The sequence below is a fragment of the Notamacropus eugenii genome, chromosome 7 (assembly GCF_028372415.1).
Source record: "Notamacropus eugenii isolate mMacEug1 chromosome 7, mMacEug1.pri_v2, whole genome shotgun sequence".
Classification (NCBI taxonomy): Eukaryota; Metazoa; Chordata; class Mammalia; order Diprotodontia; family Macropodidae; genus Notamacropus; species Notamacropus eugenii.
The window spans coordinates 5,901,789-5,926,635 of NC_092878.1; the positions used below are offsets into that span (position 1 = coordinate 5,901,789).

The 24,847-nt window shown below is 39.9% G+C and overlaps 1 long non-coding RNA gene across 1 annotated transcript in view; it reads left to right on the forward strand.

Moving 5' to 3' along the window:
* The first annotated feature begins 282 nt into the window (after nt 1–282).
* Nucleotides 283–24,847, forward strand: part of LOC140513098 (uncharacterized) — a 41,589-nt gene continuing 17,024 nt past the window's right edge. Inside the window, exons 1-3 of the long non-coding RNA XR_011970072.1 lie at nt 283–466; nt 13,141–13,306; nt 22,662–23,730. This is a non-coding gene — a long non-coding RNA (uncharacterized lncRNA). The remainder of the gene's footprint in view (nt 467–13,140; nt 13,307–22,661; nt 23,731–24,847) is intronic.

Here is a 24,847-nt window from a genome sequence, read left to right on the forward strand (position 1 = left end):
ATGTTTTATCTTATAGAGACCGTAAACACTTTGGTAACTCTCCTCTCTCCACCCCCACCCGCTCCAGAAATATAACATAACATGAAACAGGAAGGGGCTGGGGGATGGCTACCATCTTCTTTTTCCCCTTCACTTTTGGAAGGTTCCTTGCTCCTTTTCAAGTTCAGTTGAGGAAAGATGGATGTTAGCTCAGTGTTTGGCACCTGCAGCGACTTTGACCTTGATATTATTAGACAGTGGGATTAAGAAAAATAAATAATGATATTTTTATTGATTTTGTAGAATCCATCACATAAAGTGGAGACTTCATCCCAGTCTTCCCAGAGGAACCACTGGGACCCAGAGATGCCAATAACAGATTTGTCCTTGCCCTACTTTTCAGTCTTCTCAACTTCTTGAAACTACAAAAATATCCCTGAGTTTCTGCCAATTCCAGAACTGGCTAAAAGGAGGACCAATGGAGCAGGTATGCATACTATGTAGACCAGAGCTGCAAATTTATAAAGGTTATTTGGCATCTCCATCAGGATTCTGATATTTGGAAGTATTTAAAAACAAACTTGGATCCCTGAGGCAGAGCTTTGAGAAGGCACGACTTTGCATAGGTTCCCAAAGTAGGTAATGCCTCCCTCTGGGGGGGCGCTGGAATGATCCAGGGGGCTGAGAGTAGTGTGAAATGATGCTAATTAACAAAGAAGTTAAGGGTTAAAGAAAGTAGATTTCCAGGGGGACACTGAGTAATTTTTTTTTTTTTTGGAAAGGGAATGGTAGACCAGTGATGGGAACCTCTGACAGGAAATCTTTCATTTGAATACATTATGTTTGATACTAATTTGTATAGATTTTGTTTGATACCAGTTTATGTCACATAATGTAGATTGATCCATCGCTGCAACAAGATGTTGATTATAACTGCAGCATCAGTTCTCAGACTGTGTTAAGTTAGTGACAAGGAATCAGGCCATGTCATAGGTATGATAGCGGTTTGTCTATCCATAACCCATTTAACAGAGAAGTTTCTAATTTTCTAAAGATAGGGGATAGGACCTATCTTTACGTATTGCACCTGTGACTTTATTGGTATGAGGAATTCCTAGTTGAGGAAATTCTCCCTAACAGTGCATGTATTAATTTGCCTTCTCTCTAGCATCTATTCTTAAAGAGTTGCCTTGGGAATGGAGAAATGAAAATGATAGGCCAGGGTCATACAACCAAAACTGTCAAAGTCGTGACTTGAACCCGTCTTTTGGGGCTGAGGCCAACTTTCTATCGACTACTCCATGCCTCTGCTCATATTTAAAAACAAAAACTTTGTTTTTGCTGATTTGCTGGGTGTGAGGTGATAACTGAAAGTTTTTTTCATTTATATTTTGCATAGTAGTAATTATGAACAAATTTTCTTGGGGTCATTCTAGTTTGTGTATCTTTTGAAAACTGTGCATATGCTTTAAAAGTTTGTGTTTTAGTTTTTAATCCATTTGGTTTTTCAAGTTTCTATAGATTTTGATTGTTAGTATTTTATCACTTTACTCTTTTCTTCTCACTAAGGCTAAGTATTGCATAACTAATTCCTCATCAGTTTAGCCGCTTTTTGTGTATTCAAATACAGCTATTATGTTCTTTGTAAGTCTTTTCTTTTTCAGACTAAGTTATCCCTAAGTATTCAGGCTAAGTGCATTCAGTTGATACTCATATTGTACTGTTCCCAATCTTTTCACCATTTTTGTTCATTCTTGTTGACACTCCATACCAGGCGGGATGACCCACAAACTTTGCTGTTAACCATGAGAGGTTCCTTTTGCACTTTCTAGCTCGGATTCACAAACACTTTTATGAAAATTTTCCTCCTTTTTGTGGATGTAAGGAATAGTTAATTTGCTAACACCAAACTTGATGCTGACAGCAGTTACGGACATTCCAGCATGAAGTTTATCTGACATTTTTATTTCCTCACTAAGCTGCATGACTGGCTTTGCGCACTTGGTCTTAGACCCCAGAGTCTTACACTAGGCTTTGGGGGTATAATTGCAACTCATTGAATTTTAAAAGCAAATGATGAAAATACGTAATGAATGCACAGGGCGCTCTTTATAACGAAAGAATGAACAAGCCCAGTGAGGCGCCTGGAAGGACACCACCCCTCCACAAGCTCGAGCACATCTCACCTCCCATTTTTGTCTCTGCTGTGCATAGCCTCAAATGTGGTTGCCAACATGAAAGTGAAAATGAGGTTACTTATCAAATCATGTGAATGCTTCAAGTCAGGAAAGTTAAGCTTACAATGCTGAGCACTGACTGTAGTTTCTCTCTTAATGTCCTGTGGATCTAATCCCCTTTCCTTTTGTCCTGCATGTGATAGAGAGGATATTCCCCATTGTAGGAATTTTCCCATTCCCCTGATTATAAAGTTCATTATTAACCTTTAACTTTCCCATGGTCATTTGGGGCTCCTCCTCCCACCATTTGCTCTTCTGTCGGTTCTGTGTGGGTCCTTTTCTGGCTGTGGATGCCCTCCTAACTCACCTGGATAGCATTTGCCCCCAGAAGCTCTGATGCCCCTATTCCTGAGGCATAGGAGGAGTGGTCTCTGAGCACTAGATCTTGCAGATTGTACCCTTTGTGAGGTCCCTGTCTCCTTTATAGAACATCTTTTAGCCCTTGGGAGCTTTCTTCAGTGATTTCCTCTCCCACCATTGAAACAAAGTATCTTCCTTTCTTTCGTTTTATTTCAGTTCCTTCTTTAATCCATTGTCTTTTTCCATATCCTCTTTTTAAAAAAAAATACGTATCCATATCCTCTTCATCTACTCTCTATCAGTTTCTTCCCGAGGGACGATAGGAGCTTCTTTTACTCCTTTTTACATGTACCTCTCATTGTTAACCCTTGAGTTGTTTAGAGTGTTTCACATATCTTTGTCTTCCTCCTCCCCTCTTTTCTTTCATTGCCCTTCTTTTCCTTAATTTAGTCCTGCAGAAACATTGATTCACCTACTGCCTAGTTGTGAGGGTTGATCCATGAAGTTTCAGTCCTGCTGGTCTGCCATTTCTTCTTTTTGCCGCCTTGTGTAGTTTTAGAAAGAAGTCTCTTCAGAGACTCTTGTAAGGGGCCAGATGGGTTCTACCCTAATTATGCCAATTGTAGGATGGCATACCCTCCAAGAGAATACTGAGATACCAAAGAAAGAGGGGCTCATACCAGCTCGGTTACCTAATAGGTTTTATTAGGTTAATTGGGGGAGTTTATTCCCAAGAGGCCAGTCATCCTGGGTGGTAGCAGGACAAAGCAGCATCATGGATCCCTGCACCAACCGCAGTCCAGGGCAGATATTATATATAAACAGAAGAAAGAAAGCCTAGAGCCAGGGTGGCCACAGGTCGTATGCAACTTTTCCAATGGGGTAGTTGGAGCTTCTTTTGCTGATTACATTTTCTTTTGATGCCCACTTTTGATTGAATATCCATCATTTTTCATCAGTGGTTAGGCTGAGATTTGGAGGGTATGGCACCTCCAGTTGCTTCTTGAGCTTCTTTGCTCTTTGAAATGCATTATTATATTCTTTTCTACTGTTTCTTGTGGGTGCAGAATAGTCTGGTATTATTTTAATTTTCTTTCTTTTACATTTGAAGGTCTTCTGAGTTGAGGAATTTATTGTTTGTCATTAGAATTATTAAATTTAACCTCTGTGTGTCTTAGAGTTTGCAGCTTAGGGGTTTTGTTTTTCTGGCAGTGATCTATGAATTCTTTCATTTGGCACTGTGTTTTCTGTGCTTGTAGATGATGGGCAATTTTCTCCACATTATTTGTAGCGCTATAGTAGATAAGTTTTTTGACTTTCCGTATTCTTCTGAGAGACCTTGTCCTTAAGTTGTCTCTATCCAGCCCATCTTAGGATCAGTGCATTTTACTTACTTGGCTATCATGTTTTATGTTACTGTTTTGTGTTTCTCTTATGTATTGGTCTTTAGTTCTGAATATTTGCATTCCCAGCTATCTTCTTTTGTTTCTTTAGTGAGACTTGCCACCATAGACTCAAGTTTTTCTATTCTTTTGATTTTTTTTTTTTGTTGTGCAGGACATAAATTCGGCTTTTGCAAGTCTTTCTTTTAAACCACTTGGGAATATCCTACTGGTTCCATGTTCTCTTGGGATCCACTGGTTTGTCTTCTTTATCAGATGTTAATTAATTTTCCTTTGTTTTGCAGTGTTCTAGATGCTTGAACTCTTTCAGATGATTTGCAGGCTGTATTTCCTTTTGTTATTGATACCTTCCCTGTTGATTTATCAGCTTGTGTTCAAAGCCTTTAACTGAGTTTTCTTCTTCCTGAGATTTTAATTTTAGTCTCTCTCTCCCCTGCTCCCATTCTTCACATTCTGACTTCCTCCCTGTGGATTGTAGTTTCCCTGGTGACTGGACCTTTAATGTAGTCACAGTCTCCCCCTACTTTGGGTGAATCATGTTTTATCAGCCTCAGTCTGTGCCCTAAGTGACTTCTGGGAGAACAGAATTGGCCCCAGCGAGATTCTGGGCTCTTTCCCTCAGGCTTTGTGGAGCACTGCCTACTCACGTGTACACGCATGGCATGCATGCTTGCACTAATACACCCTGATTTTTTCTGTTCTCCGAGAGCACTTAATTGCTGCACAGGGTGCTGTCACACTGCTGTCTCAGACCAAACAGACTTCAAACTATTGTGTTTTCTGTTTTTTTCTATTCAATTGGAGAAGTGAGTGGTAGAAATTCAAGCTGCTGGATTTCCTGGAGCAACCGTCCCTACTTGGTGGGAGGCTTGGGAGGAAGATGCTTAGTGAGCAAGGTAAGGTTTGTGATGGGCCATCTGGAATCAGTTCATTGAATTGTTCTCGTAAGGTTTTTGGTGGCACAGACAGTGGAGATAGCTCATGTTGTTTTATATGTTGTATATAATTCCAATTTTAGAGAAATTTGGGTGATTGTGAGAATGTCTAGTGTTCTTTTTTGTTGATCTCATGACCTGCATCCAGCTTACATTTCTGTAGAGAATTTCTAGGGCATATCATTATCTCATTTGATTCTCATAAAACCCCTATGAGGTAAGTAGTGCAAGTGTCACAGCGAACAAATGGGAGAACGGAGACCATAAGAGTCAAATCATAGCCAAAGTCACACAGCCAATAAGCAGGAGAGAAACAAGTCAGACCTGTGGACCTTATTTTAAGCTGGGTTTTCATTTCTTTAAGTTAGCTTAAAACAGGCATTCTCCTTTTACAGCTGATTAAGTGTCCAGACGGATCATGATCCTCAGCAGGGTGCACTGCAAAGAGGAGAGATGAGTGAAAACTCAAAAGAAAGGATCCGTGTACAGAGAGAGACTGAGGAGAAACAGAGAGGATTAGAGGGAGTTTAAAATGCAGTTGCCTATGTCCCAGCAAAGAGGAGACACGAGTGCATATTTTACCTTTAACTTTCATGAATGTGCGTGTGATTTATATGTATATATGTAGAAAGATATATATGCATGTAAATCAACATGAATGTTTATATGTATGTCTATGTCTGTCTTTAAATATATTTAATATGTATATATGTGGACATTTTCTGGCATCAGATTACCAGAACTTCTGACTTAGTACATTTTAACGGAACAAATCAATCTCTTAAGACCTCAGTTTTCTTGTCTGTAAAAGGAGTTGCTGGGACTAGATATCCTCTGGGGATGGGATCTGTGCTTTCATGGAGGAAACCCCTCTGTGGAAAGAACCTCTTGTCAGTGCAGGTCAGCAGAGCCTTACTAGTAATGCATGCCAGAGGTACAGCTTGAACCCAGGCCTGCCCAGCTTCAAGCCCAGGTCAGTTCACTTTGCCATTCTGCCTCTCCTTATCTCTTATTGCCAAGCTCCATCCTCCTTTTTGTAGGCATCCTTTGTAGCAAAATAATAAAAAGGGAAAAAGGTAGTACAGAAAGATTAGCTAACATACCAACTGAATGTGAGAGCATATGCAGTGTGCCACATGCATAGTACCTCATGGCTGCCCCCCAGAAAGGTGGGTGCGCCTATTTACAAAGCCATATGTGGGAGCCACTGCAGCTGCAGCTCCTCAGGGCACCCCAGGGGGCACCATGCCAGAGTGTGTTCAGTGAGAGGCCCCGGGGCCTCCCAGGCCTCCCCGAGAGCAGATGGCAGCCTCAGGGCGTTGGAGGCCCCTTACCTGGGATCCTATGGTCCGGAGGGGCCCAGGCTGAGGGTGAGAGGTGGGAGGGGGCGGGAGGGAGCCAGGCTGACCTGGGAGGGGGGAGGGGTGGGGTGGGAGGTGATGAGAGGAGGTGATGGCAGGGCCTGGAGGGGAGAGTGAGATGGGGGAGGGAGGCTGCAGACCAGCATTATCTGGTAGATTCTAATCCCCACTAATCTAAACTTGATGGGACTGTGGCTAAAATGACCAAAAGCCCCACCCAAGGTTCCTTATTCTTGGGGAATTTACATTCTACTGATAGAATATAATGTGTAAAACGTTAATTATATCTAGTGTTATAAAGCAGTGTGTGTGTAGACATAAGTGTGGATACACATACATAATTCCCACGACCCAGGCTTCCTGCAGTAGGTGGTGCCTCCAGCCCCACCCAATGTGGCTCCAGCCGGGGGAGGCCTTTCCCTATGGTTCTAGTTGACCTGTGGGCATGTGGAGAGACATCCCATAGCACGTGGCACAAGAGGTGGGCCTTGGAACCATGCTACGTAGGCTAGGAGGTGGGGGTGAAGAGGGAGTGTGGGAGGAGATGGAATGGGAATTCCAAAGCCTAGAATTGTGAGACACAGCTGCTCACTGACATTTATTGGGGTTGGGGTGCGGCACCCCCACACATGTGAAAAAACCACGAACAAGTCTAGACCCTGCACCAAATCTCCGATCTTATTTATTTAGCAAACAAAACAAGTTAAACAACACACTGCACCCATAAAAAAGCTTCCCTTTCTACAGGAGACACCAGCATTGTGCACACTCTGCAGCCTGTGTAGATGCAGCAGCGCCTGCAGGGTCTCCTCTGAAGAGTAGCTGAGTCTGAATGCTAGAGAGACAGAGGAAGCGCTCTGAAGAGCGTTGGCGCCCCACGACTGAACTTTTAATAACACTTAACTCTGCATAATAAATTTATGGATGTTTCTGGGAGTGCATTATAAATCAGACTAATAATATACACCATGCATTTATGACTTAATAACTTGTTTTAGTTTTCTTTGCATATGCATGTTGTCTGCACTTTTGTATAGCATGCTGCAAATCTCTCAGAATTTCTATTTAATTATCAGTGGACAACCTTTTAACAACCACAACCGTGAGTGTGAAACCCAGGAATGTCAAGGGATGACTAATCCTGTCAGATGTGCAGGAAATACTGAGAGGAAAGAAGTTAGACTTCCTTTTCTAAGGGTTTGACTGTGAAATAGAGGAGGGACAGGATTTTTTTTAAGGTAGTTAAATTAGGGAATGAAGTAGCACAGTCAGGAGAGCATTGGTCTTGGGGTTAACAGGCTTGAGTTCAAATACTTAACCTTTCTGTACCTCAGATTTCTCATCTGTATAATGGAGGTCATAGAAGGACCTACCTCCAGGTTAGGAAGATAAAATGAGATGTTTGTAAATCACTTTCAAATTTTAAAGCCTTGTATAAAGGTAAGCTGTTGTTAGTCATTGATGTTTTGTCTGTATGTACGTTCCAGAGCCAGTTTAGCACTTCTCAAACTCAGGTTTTTACGAATCCAGACCTAACACTTTATCCACTGTGCCACCTTTCTGCCAGAGGAAATTTATGACTCAGAATTCCATAGGACCTGGTTGAGCAGTGATGGTGAATAAATAGCTTATGCAGAGGACCCCAGAATATTTTATGCCTTATCCCCTCCAGATCATGATCCTTCATTGAAATATCTAATTCTGTGCCTGACCAGTTAGGTGCCCTTTTAATTTGGCTCCACTGGGGCATTGCCCCACTTACCTCACCCTGCAAAAACCTCAGGTTAGAACCTCTTGTTCATCTTTAAAAAAAAAAAAAATTCTCAGAGTAGGGGTCTTAGCAGTAAAATAATGTAAACTGCTAATATTAATACTAGTGCTGAATATTAATACTAAAATGTTAAAGTAGCCACTTTAAATGGTGCAGTTATACCTTTGTTCCCCCAGGAAATGCTCCCCATTCATTCCTCCCAAAAAACAATAAACAGTTGCAATCCTAACCTACCAAGTCCTTTAGTTTTTTTTGTCTTTTTTTAACAGCTGTAGTAACAAGATGGTGTATTTTCATCATTCCTCTTTGGCAGGCTAGCTCTGTGCCTCACCTTTAATTCAGAATAGCCCCATAGCACCATAAGAAATTCTGTGGACATAAACATTGTAGAATAATTCTCCTTTTTAAAAGAGTTGATGTGCTTTTCCCAACATCTGTCTATGTGTGTTTGCATACAATTTGCATGTTGTCTATTCCATTAGACTGTAAGCTCCTTAAGAAGCTTTTTTGACCTTTCTTTATTTGTCCAGTGCTTAGTAGCATCTGATGCATACTAAGTTCTTGATATTTATCAATAACTGACTGGCTCCAAATGAAATAGGTATAAAAATATTACATTTATAAATAAATTAGAAGGGGAAGGAATTACTTTTCAGATCTACAGATGAGGAAAAGTTTATATGTGAACACTCAATGGGGATGATTACATAAGATAAAATAGACAATTTTGATTATGTAAAATTAAAGTGTTTGCACAAACATATCTAGTATAGTAAAAATTAGAAGGAAAATAGGTAACTCATGAAGACATCCTGGCAGCAAGTTTCTCTGATAAAGGTTTCATATCCAAAATATGTAAGAAAGCATTTCACATTTGTAAAAATAAGAAGCATTCTCTAATTAATAAATGGTGAAAGGATATGAACAGCTTTCAAAGAAAGAAATCTAAACCTATCAACAACCATGTTAAAATGCTACAAATCATTATTAATTATAGAAATGCAAATTAAAACTCTGAATTTTCACCTCACGTCCATTAGATTGGCAAAGATGACAAAAGAAGAAAATGAAAAATGCTGGTATTTGAACACTGCAGGAAAACAAGTACACTATTGGTGGAACTGTAAATTGGCCCATCCTAGCTTGTTCTACCTAGAAATGATCTAGAATGTTGTTTTGGGAATAATATACTTGTCAAAGCCTCAGCAATACTTCGCTTTTCCTATATAAATGGAAATAATCTGGCAAATCCACTATATAATTTCTACCTTGAAGTTATAATTTTGGTTTACCTGGTAGAAGATTCTAAGATAATTTTGGACTTAGAGTAAATCATGTCTCAGATTTTTTTTGTTTTTTCTCATACGGGTTGAATAATAAGTACTTCGCAATTTGAATCAGAATTCTTTGATTATTGATGTATTTTTCTTAACTACTTGCAAAACCCCGTCTTCATCAGTGATGATCTGGAGTTTGAAAATAAATGCTGATAAAAGCATTTATTAAGTGCTTCTTATGTGCCAGGGATAGCTAGGTGGCACAGTGCATAGAGTGCCAGGCCTGGAATCAGGAAGATTTACATTCTTGAGTTGAAATGTGATGTCAGGCAATTATTAAATGTGTCATATTAAACAAGTCACTTAACCCTTTTTGTCTCAGTTTCCTTATCTGTAAAATGAGCTGAGGAAGGAAATGGCGAAACACTCCAGCATTTTTACCAAGAAAACCCCAAATGGGGTCACAAAGAGTTGGACATGCCTAAAAATGACTGACCAATAACAAATGTGCCAGGAAATGTACCAGGAACTTGGTATGCAAATAAAAAGTGAGAGGCCCCCCATTCACAGGATTCATATCCTTAGAGAGAGAGGAAACGTCTGTATGGTTGTGGCCAGGGAGTCAGTGCATCACTAGATAGAGTATGAAGTACTGTCAGACAGCATTGTATCTGGATGAGTCGAAACAGGTATATCTCCCTCAGGAGTATTGGTAGACATACCTGTAATGCGAGAGACAGACTGATGAGCAGCATGAGCGCAGGAGATTTGAGGTGCAGTAGGACGAAGCCAATATATAATGTCCTCACTATATCCAGAGCCAATTTAGGGGGAGTCCTTAAGGACCACCAGGATAGGTAAAAAAACAACAAATAAAACCCGGTTAGAAATGGAGCAGGTCATCCTGTTGGTTAGTAGTGAACTTAAGCCCATGAGTGGTCAATGCATTTGAAACTTAGAGGAGATAAGACCTAGTCTCTAAAAATAGGAAAGAAAAAAAAACATTTCTCTTGATTTTTGGTGAATTCTCTCAATGATGAGTATCCCTAAATTTCAGTATTTCTAGAAAATCTACTGTGTCTTGAAAAGAGGTGGTTAGGATCTTAATATCTTTGCATTCTATAGGCAATACAATCATTTATATTATCTCTTTGAACTTGACTCTCTAGTAACAGAATTTCTACCGGTATAGTTCTCCTGTTTTCTTCCGGTTTATTTGCTTTTTAATAAATCTCGTTTTGTTGATTGTGAGTTTCCCTCATTGGTTCTGTGTTCCTGTTCAAATATTCTTCTTTTTTCTAATATGTTGATTTTTGTTATTTTATTTTGTTCCATTTTTGCAATGATTTGTTCATTAGGAAAGAGCCAATGTTTTTATATTAAGTAGCCTAACATTTCCTTATTTCCATTAATTTTTTTTCCATTTGTAAATAGTATTTCTTCCAATTATATGTAAAGGCAATTTTTGGCATTCACTTTTTCAAAATGCTGACTTCTAAGTTTTTCTCCCATCTTGCCCTCCACTATACATGCTCTTCATGTGAAATAATTAATCGCTCTATCTCTCCCTTCCTTCTGCATCTAGTGTAGTCCTTTCTCATCCCTTAATTTTTTATCATTCCCTCAAATTCAGCTTATTCCTGTACTCTCTATGTATACTCCTTCTAACTATACTATTAGTGACACAGTTCTTAAGAATTACAAGTATCATCTTCCCTTGTCAGTTGTTTTTCCAATGAGGTATTTTATAGTTTCTTCAATTTTTTCATTCTTTTGATTTTGATTGATTCATGATGTCTCATAGAATCATTAGCTTCTACTTGCCCAGTGCTAATTTTTAAGAAATTATTATCCATAGTTAGCTTTTTATCTTTTTCCATTTGACCAATTCTACTTTTCAAGGAGTTTTTTTTTCCAAGGTGTTGATTCTTTTTCTCTTGATTCTCTTGAATCACTCTCATTTCTTTCACCACTTTTTCTTCTCCCTCTCTTATTTGAACTTAAATTTTATTAATTTATTAATTTTATTTGAATTTTAAACTCCTTTTTGAGCTTTTCAGTGAGTTCTTTCTGGGCTTGAGACCAATTCCCATTTTTCTTTGGGGGCTTTGCCCATCGTGTTTTGACAATGTTGTCCTTTTCTGAGTTTGTGTCTTGGTCTTCCTTGTCATCATAATGGCTTTCTGTGGTCAGATTCTTTTTTTGTCCTTGTTGCTTTTTGCTCATCTTTTCTGGTCATTTTCCTTACTTTTCATTTGAAGCTCTATTCCTGGGGTGCAGGGAGCACTGTTTCAAATTTCTTGTGCCCAGGACTGTAGGACCTAGCTATTTACCTGGTGCTGCACTGGTGTTGCCCTGAAGTCCATGGGAAACCGTCATTTCTCAGCTACACTGAGGGAGTGGAGTGGGGTATGGCTGATGCCTCTATATTTGCTTAGGCACATACAAGGTCCAGTGCTGGTTTTTACCTGTTTGCCCAGGGCTATGCTGAAGCACATGATGGGTTTTAGTGCTGGTGTCCGCCAGTTTGCCTGGCTGTACTAAGGCACATAGAGCATCTTGGTATTAGTATTTTCCTGCTCTGCCACGCTAGGGCTCAGGACCTCCCACTGGCTTTCTGAGGAGAGGTTTGCTACTGGCTAGCTGTATCGCCAAGGCAATATTCACAGCACCAATGGTGACTGAATATGCTGGCGTAGTTCTGAATAGCAAAGTATAACAGACTCTCCATATAGAAGGCAGAAGAATAACATTTATTCAGACACCAGAAAGCCAAATCCACCATAGTAACCAAGAAGTCAGTGCACATTAGCACTGCAGATGGCAATGCCATTCCGAAGCCTTCCCCCCATGCTGGGGCCTTCCCACAAGTAAACACTCACAACACTAACTGTGCCTGCCTGTGTCCTCTCTCTGACCTACTTGTTTCCTGCTCTGCTCCACCTGTCCTGTTCTACACTTCAGCAAGTTCTTTACACCACCTGTGACTTAGGCTGCCATGTGATTTAAGCAGGTCACATGAACCTATTAGTGGGTGGGAAAGATCTTCAAATTAAGGAGAAATACATTAACAGAAGGTTAGCCAGGATGCTTAACTGTGCTCATCTTTTACCCGAATGAGACAGACCTTTCTGTTTACCTTTCAAGTTTCTTAGGCTAAAAGATGATTTCACTCTGTCTTTTTGCTGACTCTCTTTTTCCAGGATTAGTTTTGGGGTGCTATGTTGTAGTTGTTTGGAGGTGAATATGGGAGAATTAAGACAATTTCCTGCTTACTCCACCATCTTGGCTCCCAGAAGTCTTCATTAATAAATTTTTTAGAAAATCCCATTTTCACAAATACAAAAAAAAATCCATATTTGAAGGTTTTAATCTCATAAAGCCTTCTCCATGTCCCAGTGGGATATCATTGTAACAAATGATTTATTCATGTGATTTCATCAATCAGTGACCAACTGTTGGTTTTAGACTGTTATATTTAAAGAAAATAACTAACTTGCTAATGTTTGTGTTGTGGCCCAAGAAGGTCAAGGAGAACTCATTCAAGTTTTTTAAGGTTCTTAATTGGTCATTAAATTCTACTTACAGGTTTTACAGTAAACTATCTCAGACTAACCCAAAGCAGGAAATACAGAAGCACTTGAACCAGGGATGGCCTGAGGCATGGTTAACACCTTCATTTTTGCCTTCTCTGTAGGGCAAATAACCATTTCTTGTCCCCTATTAATCCAGTAGAATAATAGTGGTAGAGACTGAGTTCTTTCAGACCTTACACTCTAGAACTAGGATATTTGTTTCTGAGGTGGGTCTCCCAGAGCTGCACAGAGACAGGAAGAAGAAAGAAGTCTGGTAATAGAATTTTTTTTTCTTTTTTCAGAAACCATTGATTGAAATGAAGATTTCACTACAGTCTCCTCAGAGGAACCATCAATATCCAGAGACCCTAGTAACAGATTTGCTTCTGTTTCTGTCCTTAGCCTCTTCAAGTAATTTAAACTGTAACTAAAATCTTCAAATCTCTTCCAAACCAAAGAATAGCTAAGGTGAGTGGATTAAGTATTAAGTATTCTACCCATTTCAGAATAATGAATTTTTATAGGTTAATTTGGAGTCTTAGTCTAGGTGCTAATCCATTTTGAAGTAATCTTTGATCCTTCAGCTTTGAAGAAGAAAAACCCTGCCCAAACTGTATTCCATTGCCCTAATAAAGAATCCATCAAAGAGCTGTGGGTCTAGTGAGGAACTAAAATGAGATTAATCCCCAGGTCTTGCCAGAAAGAGCCATTATCCAGCTTAAATCTTTCCTTCTACAGAGATCATATCCCTCTATTGCTTTTTTTTGGGGTATATTTTATTTTGTTTTTTGTTTTTTTTAATTAAATTATTTTATGTTTTCAGTGTTATACAACCACTTCAATATATCTTAATTTTTTTTCTACTCCCTTCCCCTCTTTCCCCTGTCCCTCCACAGTCCCTCCCTGAGACAGCATATAGTCTTATATAGGTTCTACACATACATTCCTATTAAATACATTTCTACCTGAGTCATGTTGCATAAAAGAATTAAAATGAATGGGAGAAACCATAAAACAAAACAAAACAAAATATGATACACAAGAAAATGGTCTGTTTCCATTCCAAGTCCATAGCTCTTTTTCTAGATGTGGAAGGCATTTTGCCTCAAGAGTCCACTGGGAGTTTTTTAAGTGCTTGCACTGCAGTGAAGTACTAAATCTACCAGAAAAAAACTCCTCTCACACTCTGGTTGTTGCTGTGTACAAAGTTCTCCTGGTTCTGCTCCTTTCACTCAGCATCAGTTCATATAAGTCCTTCCAGGCCTCTCTGAAGTCTTCCTGTTCATCATTTCTTATAACACAATAGTATTCCATTACATTCATATACCACAATTTGTTCAGCCATTCCCCAGTTGATGGGCATCCCCTTGATTTCCAGTTCTTGGCCACCACAAAGAGAGCTGCTATAAATATGTTTGTGCATGTGGGACCCTTTCCCATTTCTATGATCTCTTTGGGATAGAGTCCCAGAAGCGATATTGCTGGGTCAAAGGGTGTGCAGATTTTTGTAGCCCTTTGGGCATAATTCCAAATTGCTCTCTAGAATGGTTGGATCAACCCACAGCTCCACAAGCAATGAATTCATGTTCAACTCTCCCACATCTTCTTCAGCATTTGTCATCTTCCTGTTTTGTCACATTAGCCCATCTGATAGGTGTGATGTGGCACCTCAGAGTTGTTTTGATTTGCATCTCTCTAATCAGTAGTGACTTAGAGCATTTTTTCATAGGACTATAGATAGCTTTAATTTCTTCCTCTGAAAACTGCCTGTTCATATCCTTTGACCATTTATCAGTTGAGGAATGGCTTGTATTCTTGTACTTTAATTCAGTTCTCTATATATTTTAGAAATGAGGCCTTTATCACAGACACTAGTTGCAAAACTTCTTTCCCAGTTTTCTGCTTCCCTCCTAATCTTGGTTGCATTGAGTTTGTTTGTGCAAAAACTTTTCAATTTAATGTAATCAAAATTATCCATTTTGCATTTTATAACGTTCTCTATATTTTGTTTGGTCAAAATTCCTCCATTCTTCGTAAATCTGACAAATATACCATTTCTTGCTCCCCTAATTTGTTTATAGTATCAGCCTTTATACCTAGATCATGTACTCATTTGGACTTTATTCTTGTATATGGTGTCAGGCATTGGTCTATGCCCAGCTTCTGCTACACTGTTATCCAGTTTTCCCTGCAGTTTTTTTCAAACAGTGGGTTCTTATCCCAGAAGGTTGGGTCCTTGGGTTTGTCAAACAGTAGTTTGTTATATTCATTGACTACTGTGTCTTGGGTACCTAGGCTATTCCACTGGTGTACCCCTCTGTTTCTTAGCCAGTACCAAGTGGTTTTGATGATTGATGCTTTATAATACAATTTTACATCTGGTAGAGCTAGGCCACCTTCCCTAGCATTTCTTTTCATTAGTTCCCTTAATATTCTGGATGTTTTATTCTTCCAGATGAATTTTGATATTATTTTCTCTGGCACCAGAAAATAATTATCTGGTAGTTTGATTGGTATGGCCCTCCATTGCTTTTTGAACTCAGAGATATGAAGAATTAATAATGTGACAAGCCAGTAGAAAATGGAGAGATTGGAACTTGTTGTGTTTTTCTCTGAGCCCCCCCCCCCCCCCCCCACACACAGGGAAGGCTTTCTATGAAGGAATAACAAAAGAATGTAAAGGTGACAAATCCTTACCTATGTTCAAGTTAACCAGTAATTGCTTCTGCCGAGATTGCTGTTTTGTGTTGCTCATCCTAGAAGTTTTCACTGATTACTTACAATGAGAATGTAAATGGTAGACCACAAAGACCAAGCTTTATGAGACTAGAGGTTTTCATTTTCTTTCACATTATGCTCAAGGCCACTTAGAGGTTTTTAGATAAGGAGAAAGGAAGGAATAAAGAACAGAAGGATCTCTGGGGCCAAAAAAAGACTTGAGTTCACAAGGATTTCCTTCTTTAAAAATAATTTGACATTTATTAAATACACTGTGGAGGAAGAAGAGAAGAAGGTTCACAATGGAGCTGTAGGGGACCCCTTGGGAATACACTGGATGCAGACAGTAAAAGAGAGTGATGGAACTAGTCATGCAGGTAGGAAGGATATCAAGGAGAGAAGAGTGTTACTAAAATCTAGAAAAAGTGTATCGGGAGAAGAGTGTGATTGACATTGTCATTCTCTTGAAGAGAAGTAAAAAAAGGTCATTAGATTCCCATTGAAGACACCATTGATAACTTGGGAAAGAGCAGTTTCAGCTGAGTGATGACGTTAGAAGGCAGCCTGTAGAGAAATGAGGAGAGTGAGAAAAAAGGGAGTGGAGGCCCCAATTTTAGACAGCTTTCTTAAAGAGTTGTTAATCATAGGAGGTAGAAAAGATAGAGCTGAGAGCTAGTGGAATAAATGGATCAAATGAAGGTATTTTTTTTTAAGGATAGGGAAAAAATAGATGTGTTTGTAGGAACTAAGAGAGTGGGGAAGATAGAGGGGCAATCTAATGGAGAATCTAGGAGCGAGTAGAATCACCTGTGCTTATAGAAGCCTCAGCAGGTAAAAAAGCCACCTCTTCATATAATCCAGGAGTGAAGGAGGAGGCAGTGGCAGAAGGTATCTGAGGGATGTGAAGAAGGGAGAAGAGGGAATTCTCAATGTCTGCTCCATTTTTTTTTTTTTTAGTGAAATATGAGATGAAGTTCCTAGGAGGGGCCTAATTGGGATTATGTAACATACATTTTTAGTGAAGTCAGCATGATTTTGTGATTTTTCTCTAGTTTCATTCATCAGCATATGAATAAAACCAGAGGCAGCAGATAGGAAGAGCAAGCCAAGGCTAGGCCTTAGCAGGGTAAGATCAGTGATGGGATAAGGAGGGGAAGGTTCAAGAGTGGAAGGCTGCGTAGATTTAAACTTTTCCCTTAGGGAGGCAGCATGAGGACAGGAGCAAAGTGGTAAAAGGGTGATGGCCGGGGGGGGGGGGGGGGGGGGGGCGTGGGGTTGAGGGGTTGCAGGCCAGGGTGTGAATGTAGAACGAGGTTAGGGGTTTTAAGGCATAGGGAAGGGTGGGATAGTAAAAGACTGTGAGCAGATAAAGGAATATCAGAGTTCATAAACATGGAAGTAGATGAAGGCAAGGTGAAGTATATTACCATTATTTGTCTTTGAAGGGTGGTGGAGAAGGCCATGGGCAATGAGCAGAATGAGGAACTGGGAAGTTAGGGTGTTTAAAGGATCTTCAGTATGCATATGAAGTACCCTACTTTGAGGGTAGGAGTTAAGGAAGAGAGAAGGACAGTAAGCCAGGTTCTGAACTCACTGAAGAGAGAAATGTGCTTGGAAAGTCAGTTAATAACAGTTACACTTAGTGTCCTGATTGGGTGACAGATATGGATTCATTGAATCTGGAGGGAAAGAGAGTGATGGTGATGGAGGGAAAGTTTGAAAGTGGTAATGATGAGTAATGAATATTTGTACCCCTGTATCACAACCAGAGAGTCCAAGTTATGAGTGAAAGTTCAGCCAGTTCTTGAAAGAGTGACCAGGGGGGCCCTGTAGTTAAGAGGGACCCACATCTCCACATCTCCAGGCGTTCAAGAAGATAGAAAGAGTGATAAAGGAAAAAAGTTAAAGAGAAATGTTAGTAACTTGTGGAATAGGCATTCCAGAGAACACAGTAGAAATGCTGGGTATAGCTGGAATGGGAAATGGAGGTCATTGTGAATGAAGAACAAGGTGTGTCAGAGGTTAAGAATCACTAGGATGGGGAGAATGATGGGCCATGAATTTGCACCATTGAGGAATGTCCTCAGGGTTCCAGGTCACTAGTGTGTAAGTATTGCTGCTTGCAGGGTGAGTGGATAGTGGAAAGTGATCAGGGTGGTAGGGACTTCTCACAGTGTGGAGATTCCAAGCAAAGACTCACCAGTCATCAAGTTAGCCTCAGGGTAGAGTTAGATGAGGGGAAGAAGACGGGAGAAGGCACCTGATGGGGGTGTTGAAGTAGATCAGAGGGTGTACTGGGAGGGAAGTGAGCAGTGTTTCTGTGGGACTTGCATAGGATGACCTCTAAAGTCCTTTATAACTCAAAACTGATGATCCGGGTTTTTTATTGGTAATTCATTGCAGCCAGCTTTAGCTTACTGTGACCATTGGATGACTGTAGAGCACTAGTATTGTATATCTGTGACCTTATCAGTAACGTTAAACTGGTTCAACACAGCACCAATAGAATCTTTACAAAATATCTTTCAGAAGTAAAGTTCCACATGGAAGATCCTGTCCTGGAAGCGTCTTGAGTCAAGTCAACAAGCATTTATTTATTAAGCCCTTATGTGTCAGGCATTGTGGAAACATTAGTGATACAAAGAAAGGCAAAAACAGGCTCTGCACTCAAGGAGCTCATAGTCTGATGAGGGGAGACAGCATGCATACAACTGCGTACAAACAAGCTGTGTATGGGATAAATTGGAAATCTCAAGAGAGGGAAGGAACTAGTTGTGGGGGGCAATGGGAATGACATCTTGCAGAATGTGGGATTTTAGTTGAGGCTTGAAAACAGCTAGGTAATCCAGTACTCAGTAGTACCTTGTAATTAGAAAAGAAGTTTTTTCAAGCATCTAAGAGAGATCTGATCTGATTCCGTATGCATTTCTGCTAAGAGAGAAGTAATATTATATGCTACTACAACTTGATTGAATCCAAACGTCTCATCATTTTATAGGTGAAGAAGTCTGTAGTGATTACAGGACTTTCTTTAGCTCATGTTGCTAGCCTGCTCCAGTTTTGTTTGTGTCCCTCTTCTCCCTTCCAAAACCCCACACAACCAAAAAACCACCCAGTTCCTTTGAACACACTGATGTCATCTCTCCTATCATTTGAAAACTCTCTCTGGTGTATTAGGAAATATGTGGTGCAAGGGTTTGATTCCAGTGATGTTCCCCATAACATAAAATTGTAGATTTCTTAGGAGAGAAAATGTGAGAACTCTTTATTTTTCCATGACCAGAAATTTCCCCAAACCCCTTGCTTTGGGGGCCAGTGCAACAAAAATGAACCTACAATTAGAGCAAGTAGACTCTGAATCCAGGCTAGGCAGCTCACACGTTCACATTTAAGTTAAAACTAAAATAAGATATTCCTTTTAGTGAGAAATGCAGACTGATCAGAAGAGGAGAGGAAAAAAATACTAACAAACCCAAAAAACTGAATACAACGGATGTTTTTGGAAAGAAGTCCTCCCCAGCCTTCAAATCCAAACAGATGCATTTCCTGCCAGTATTTCTTAACAGTACGTCAGAGACTTCTCAAATGATGTGAAAAATGGTATCAGTGTGTTCAAAGGAATATCTATCTATCTGTCTGTCTGTCTGTCTGTCTATCTGTCTATCTGTTGTTAACCTGAAAGTTTGGTTAAAGACAAAACAGGCTAGGTGGTATATAAATTCATATTGTTTATTCCCTCAAAGCTGGTGAAGCTAGCTTACATGTACATACTTGGAGTCAAAACTTAAATTTTGACTGTCTGATAAAAGAATAATAAGCCCTAAATGTGTTTTAGAACAATCCCAACTCAGGTTGTGTGTCTCACTCAAATTTATGATCTCCATATATGTGTAACTATAGTATGAGAAAGAAATTTTCTTAATTGAATAGGTTGTAAATACATTAAGATAGGAGAGTTGACAAAGTGTCGATTGAAATTACCACCCAGGATATCTCTGTTTTCTTTACCATTAACATGATATAACATAGTATTTGTCCATAAAATATTAAGGTAAGAAAAGTCCCATTATTCAGGGTAATGTCTGCTCAAGGCATCTTGTCCTTGGTAGTCATTAACAGAAGAATGCTGTGGTCAGCTTCACCTGGCTTTATAGTGTTGACACAGGAAGGGGCATTTTGAGTTCACTCAGAGAACAAGGCATGTCTGTTATGTCAGAGTATTGCAAAGCATCATGGTAGATTAAGCTTAGAGTGGGCCATAATGCCTCTCCTGACTGCCCAGTCTAGGTTTTAGACCTTTCTCAGGTCTTGGAGGGTTTAAAATGGTTTGGGGAGTGGTCTACAGTACCTATCTTCCCAGACTCACAGATCTTCCACAATTTGTTTCAATGGCCAATCTGAAAGTATTTGCCATGTTCAAGGCCCTAAGCAATGCATCTAAGATAAAAATCAATGAACCAGCATCTGCTTTCTGTGGGATCTCCCTGATCTGGAACTTCCTAGTCATTCCTATGCACCTTCTTGATTTAGAGGCTCCTCATAATTTCCATGACATTTTCTTGATGAAGACGTTCTTAGAAGAGCCAAAGGGAAGCTGATCTTCACCATTGTGGCAGAGGCTGGGATAGGGCCAGGAGGTGCGGAGTGCCTCAGAGATTTTTGAGGCTTCTTTACTCTGGGTTCATGAAGTCCTGCAGCCAGGGTGGGAAATGATCTAAAAACAGTTGATATTATCTTGCAGGAGGATGAATTTGTGGAGATGATGAAGTTCAGGAGTGCAGCGAGGTGGCAAATGATGAGGTGGATACTCTTGGTGCCCTTCCTAAATGGAGGATCTGGGAAGAACCACCAGATATTTATCCAGACCCTCTCCATCCAAAGATGGAGGAGCCCCAGGGGTAGGGTGTGTCAAGGAGATGTGAATAGTATAGCTGATATCCTCTCACAGAGTGGAGTTTTTGGAGGTTGTGGTGGGAAATTATGAAGTGAATACCTTGAGCTCTTTGTTTAAATAGTGGAGGATCTGGTAGGAGCTCTCTGATGTCTACCCTGCTGTATGCCTCTAGTCAGAAGGAGGATATCACTAAAGTTGTGAACTTGAGTGTCTGGAAAGATAGGTAGTTCATTTAAAATATGGAAATGTGGCGAAACAATTAATGGCTACAAGAGAAAGTGTTCCTTTTTGCTTGTGGTTAGATACAAAGATCTTTAGGCTGTCCAGTTAGAAATGTCCAGTGGGCTTTTGGCTGTGTGGAACTGAGGGATTAGGGCTGTGTTTATAGACCTGTTTATCCTTTTCAAAGAGATAAGCGATCCCATGGCAACTGAAAAAATGAACAAGGCAGAGGGTTGAGGTATAGGGCAGAGTTGAAGAAAATCTCTGGTTAGCAAGAAAACTTAGATATTGGTCCAACTTCAGAGACTAAGAAAGGATGCTCAGATGGCTAGGAGAAGACGCAAAAGATAAGTGTCAAGAAAGTTGAAGAAGGAAAGGTTATTTTTAAGGAGGGGGTGATTTACAATAAAAAGATGTGGAGAGGTCAAGGATGACCACTGCCAAAAGACCATTCGATTTTTCAATTTTAGTATCCTAGGTAGGTAACCAGGGACAGAACAATCTTAATGAATTAGTGGGATCAAAAGCCAGTTTTCAAGAGACTGAGAAATGAATTGGTAGATAGAGTAAGAAGTAGAGGCAAGAAATATGAATGGCTTTTTAAAAGATATTGGCTGTGAAAGGGTAGAGATACAGAATGGTAGTTTCTTATTTTAACGTATTATTACTAACTAGCTATTAGGGTATCCCTGATCTGTTTAGGATGGGAGAAGAGATGGTACGATAACTTCCACTCACCAGTATCCTTTCTCCTTCCCTGACTAGCTACCTCTTCAAAGTATAATCCAAGCGTCCACACCTTACTTTTCCTACTGATGCTGGGTAAAGCTGTGACCAGGGTGGAGAGTGGCGACAGGCTTTCCCTGTGGCAGGGAAAGAAGCCAGTGAGGAGTGACCAGAAGATCATCAACTCATGGGACCAGAAAGAGTAGATGCTTTCCTTAGTTGGCTCACTTCCTTCCTACCTTCTCCCTACCAGGTATGGGGAGGGAGATCTTGAAGGGAGCCTGGCAGTAAGATTCCCCTACTGCTCCCATCAGACAGTGGTTGGCTGCTGAGAATCTTGTGCTTGCAGCTCTGTTTCTTTTTGAATTAGCTCTCTGTGTGCTGTGTACTCTGAATTACTTCTCTGTGTACATGGTGATTCTCTTATTTAGAGCAAGTGAGCGAATCTGTTTATACCATCAATACTAATGATCTGGCAACTCCAAGTTTCCTGAAAAAATAAGACTCCATAAGAAACATGAAACTGATCAGTGACATAGAAAAGATTCTAAGTACGCTGTATTACGAGTTTTTCCATTTCTTTAAGAAGGTGGTTTTGATTTCAAAGAAGTGTAAGACTTTGAATCAACACCAGTATAATCTTAGAGGAAATTCTATAGATTAAGGATGATTCAAAGGGAATAGCTGAGAAATCTTTGGGATGGGATTGTTGGAGATTGGAAGAAACCTCAAAGCACTAGATGGAATATCTTGCCCTGGCAACAAAAGAAAACTTGAATATGTGTCAGTTTTCTCTGGGGAATGAGATGGGAGGGTGAAAAGTTTAAAACATGTGTTTTCTAGTCTCTGTGGGAGAAAACTCCCAGAATGGGAAGCTGAGGAAGAAGTTAGGATCAAAGCTGCCCTTTCTTCCTGATGGTATTCATAGCACGTGTGGAGGCAGAATGGTAGAAATAATAAGACGCTGGATTTGGAGCTCACATTGAAATCCTGCCTCAGACTCTTATAGCAGTATAATCCTAGGCAAATCATTTAACCTCTCTGTGCCTGCGTTTCCTCTTCTGTAAATAAGGAGTTTGAGCTTGATAACCTTTTAAGGCGTCTTCCAACTCTAAAATCTATGATCCTAGAACCGAAGGTGGTAATACTAAGGGTATGTGTATGTATACACTTACACACACATATACATTTATACATGCACACATATACATGTGTATCTGCTGTGAAAAGCAAAGTTGAGATGTTATTCATTCTCTTCTCTAGGGACCGTGAAAAAGAATATTCAGTCCAACTTGACTCCAGTTGGGAGACCATTAATGAAAGCCATTAGGAAAATGAAGCTGCTTCTCTTCAATCTCCTTTTCTCCCTGTTCTTATGCCTCTTTATTATCCAACATGGAAAACTGACCAGTCAGAAGCATCTGTTATACAGGGGTGAAAACTCTAAAAGTAGTGGTCATTCCTTGAGAGATTGAAGTTTGGTCAGAGCCAGTCCAGAAGAGAAATAATTTGTGATATGCAGTTTGTGTCCAAGGTGGATAGCACCATATGCAGTAGATTCTCTTTCCCAAAGTGTATCTACCATTGGTCTGCTTACTGAGACTACCCTGAGCACTCTGGGAAAATGGGACAAGTGGAAACACTGACATTTTTAAGGAGATTCAATAAAAAGTAAGACCTAAAGCTCCCCTGTAAGATGTTCACAACCGTGATTGTCATTGTTTTGACCTGCTTGGGTATTTCACCACCCTAGAGGCCCTCTAGCAACATTCTCTGTAATTGGTTAAAGAAGGCTTTGGCTGCATTTTTTTATAATAACTAATTAAATTGGGGGTCAGAATGAAGTGAGAGCAGACACCAGAAAGAGCATCCTGTGTGTGAGGTCAAGGATAGGAAGCTGAACATTAACAAGGACAAATCCTGTTGTTTACTGGGAATCCTTCCATGATTCTTCAAAGTCACAAAAATAAGAACTGAGCTGGGAGTGCCTTGGGAAAAGGGAATGTGGTGCATTCATCAGACTTCTCTGGCTCAGTCACTTCATTGTGATTTGCATATCAAGAACTCTGTGCTGGACTCACACTAATAGGACCCCCCCAGTTCTCCGTTCATATCATCTGGATCTCAGTGGATCAGAAAACCTAGTACAGTTGGCCCAGGACAGTACCAACAGAGAACAGAAGAGAGAAGAAGCAATCTGAGGCCAAATTGGAGTCAATCCAGAAGACATCTCACATTTATGAAGAAGAAATGTTTGAGAAGGAAACAATAATGTCTTCTTCCTAAAGGGTCTTCATCTTGTGGGTCCTCCTAAACTCACAGCAACCCAAAGGTGAGGTTTTGGTTCTTCTTTATTAGAAAAAATAGCTCTGTTTTCTCACATGGGCTATGATGTTCATATCACTTGCCCACTTTGAAGAGATGCAGTACATGGGGCTCTTCAGGTTAGAGTTCAGACAAAATAATATTATGACAGTCTTTGGGTCCACATATATGACAAGATTTTCTATTTTCATCTGCCTTTGATGCCACAATGGGAGTGGAGAATTTTCATATGAATGCTATACCTCTGACTGCATAGCTTATGCCTAAAACGGAGGCAAGTAGAAGCTGGTTCTAGCTTAGTTATTTATAACCAGTAAGCAATTTTTTAAACAAAAACAGTTCCCCTTGAAGTAAATTTCTTGTGCGTCTTTGTACAATCCTTTGAACATGAATTTTCCCCCCTTTAAAAAATATTTTTTCACTAATTTGATAGGTGTAGGTGGTAACTCAGGACTGTTGTCATTTGTGACATAAAAATTTTGAGACATAGTTTCTAGGTAATTAATCATTTTATTAATCATGCTACAATTAATTAATAAAAGGGGTCAGTGGCGCTCTCAAATGCCAAAGATCCATCATGGAACCCACCTGATACTTACATACCCTTGAAAGAGTAGGTATTCCTGAGGGTGGAAATCAACTGATTGGTTAATAATTAATGAGAGAATGAATATTATAATGAAAGGTGGGCTTCTTCTAATGAGGGGCTGGGGGAAATGACTCCTATCACTCCATTTAGATCAAGAGACTTCTCTATACCCATATCACTCTGTCTAGGATAATCTAGACAAAAGGAGGAATCCACTTTTACCCAGACCTATCTGACTCAAACACAGTGGGCTGGAATCCATCAGTTCACCTAAAGGAAAGTTTCTTCACCTTTTGTACAGACCTGAGTTTCCCCAGTGGGCTGTGTCTGCCCCTCTCTTTATCTTCCCAGTCCTTTAAAGGCTAATTGAACAGCTTGCAGGGAATGAGGAAATAGGAGCAGGAGGAACCTCATTCCTAATTCATTAATTGGTTACTAATATGAGAGAGAAATAATAATTTCTCTCACATTTTGCTTCTGTATATTAGCAAAAGTTTTTTTTTTTTTAACAATTTAACACAGTTATCATTTTGGT